The following is a 2,050-nucleotide window of genomic DNA, read 5'->3' as shown; positions in this document are numbered from 1 at the left end:
GTGAGTAATGGTCATTGCTTTCTCGCTGCAGCTAGTGTTGTTGTAAATATATTTTCATTAGCCTTTCTATGATGATGCTGCGCACCAGTTTATCGTTGCCAACATAAGTGTCTTATGAGTTGCAAATCCTTGGCATGCTACGGCGCCATGCAAGCAGCCTTATCGAATAGCGAACCGAAATGAAGTAAACTGTGGCGGCGTTCAATTGTCAATGCGCTTTTTTACTCAGAAATTGATTGGGCGTCCTGAAAAAGAAGGGGGCTCGTTGTATTTAAGAAATAGTGGTCATGATAGACCTTTGTATTACGGCCTTCGCGTTGCTGAAGGCGAACTACAACTGAGTAATGGCCCACGACTACGATGTGCGCTGTGAAAAATGGTTGTCCTTCTTATACTGGCACTTTAAATTTTTTCTCGCCGTTTTTTTCACGGCTTGTTTTCAGAGATCAATATTTTTAAGTGCTTTTTTTGTGTATTTGTCTAGAAGTAAGACATATAAAACACTGAAATATCTCTGTTTACTCTTTTCATCTTCAAATGAAACAGGTCTCTCTGTAACAGAAGTAATGCAATGCAGGATGTTCAAAGATATTACTTTAGGTATATCTCACGGAGTGCCTGTGTCATCACAACGAAAAGTTTAACTTCTCCACAGTTACACGACTTCACATTGGAGTGCTCCGGTTTATTTTTATTTCATTGGGCTTTTAAACGGTAGTGTAAACGATAGTGTAAAACTGCGTGTAGTTAAGTGAGCAAGCGGACTGGATGTGCTGGAGGTGTTGTGCTTTTGAAAATGACCTCTAACCTGGATGCGCAATAAATTCAGAGGTTCAGTCGTATATGAATATTCTGGAAAAATAGTATCCTGGAAACGCGTCGTCCACAGCTGTTGGCGCCGTTCAAAGTCCACGTGTTTCGAACATTTGTGCCGCCGAGACTGTGCAGTGTCACGCTAATGAGCAAGCGAGCTTGAAGCGTTGGTCGGAATGTGGCGACGAGCCAAGCCAAACTGACGGCGTCGATTCAAACTCTGCTTTCCGAGATAGGCGCTGCGCTGCTACAGTCAAAACGTTAGTCATCGGCTCCATTTTGTGCGTGAAAATCGGTCTTGAAAAAAGGAAATCAAATAACCCAACAACTGTCTCACATATCTCGGTGGACACCCGAACCGCGCCGTAAGAGAAAGGATAAAGAAGAGGGTGAAAGAACAAAGGAAAAAAGAGGTGCCGTAGTGAAGGTCTCCGGAATAATTTCGACCACCTGGGGACATTTATCGCGCACTGACATCGCATAGTGGACGCTAAAGACCCCCAGGTGGTCGACTTCCAAAGTACACATACTAAAATTGGAACGATAAAGAGAAGATTAGCATGGCCCCTCCGTTCTGTGGATGTGTATGCGTGTTTCTGACAACTGGTAGCATGTAACACCTTCTGAAAAGCAAAATCACCCGCCTTGCGCAGCTAGCTACTGCCGGAGAAGACAACAGAAGAAGCGTGTATGCAGCCGCCATTTGTAACGGTCCTTGAATGTGCTGCGCCTTTGCTGCTGCATTTCTTGCTTACATCTACTCTTTACGGCTAGATATACTAGGAGCATATCGTTTCCTCTTTTAATTTTAGCGTGTTCTCATGGACATACACTGTTTGTCCTGCACCGATGATGCAAGACGGCTGCATGGGCTTTTGCTTCGCATCAAAATGCCAATTTCGTGAAACGTTGCGATTTCCTCCATATATTTGCACTATCGAACTCAAGACTTTCTTCTCAATCACAACCACCAGGATCTGGGCCTTCTTCGGGCCAATACGCATGCTCCTTATAGTTGAAAAACAAATCTGTGAGGTAAATATTCTTACTGTGAAGTCATCGAATAACTAACTCTTCGTTAACTGTATCCGACATAGACAGTCAACTTATCGCTTCTTCTAAGTATACTGGATCCGTCAACTTGAACATCATTAGCGCAGAACGTGCGAGAGTAATACAATTGCCATCTAACAATGTATCGGCTATCGCTTGTGGTTCGCAGTTCTTTCCGTCCAGT

General features: G+C 43.7%; 1 pseudogene; it reads left to right on the top strand.

Annotated features, from left to right (window-relative positions):
• Positions 1–1,317: 1,317 nt before the first annotated feature.
• Positions 1,318–1,382, top strand: LOC144126451 (U6 spliceosomal RNA; annotated as a pseudogene).
• The last annotated feature ends 668 nt before the right edge of the window (positions 1,383–2,050 follow it).

The sequence above is a fragment of the Amblyomma americanum genome, chromosome 3, assembly GCF_052857255.1.
Source record: "Amblyomma americanum isolate KBUSLIRL-KWMA chromosome 3, ASM5285725v1, whole genome shotgun sequence".
Classification (NCBI taxonomy): domain Eukaryota; kingdom Metazoa; phylum Arthropoda; class Arachnida; order Ixodida; family Ixodidae; genus Amblyomma; species Amblyomma americanum.
Note: the sequence above shows the minus strand (reverse complement) of the source record. Positions and strands in the feature narration are given on the sequence as shown.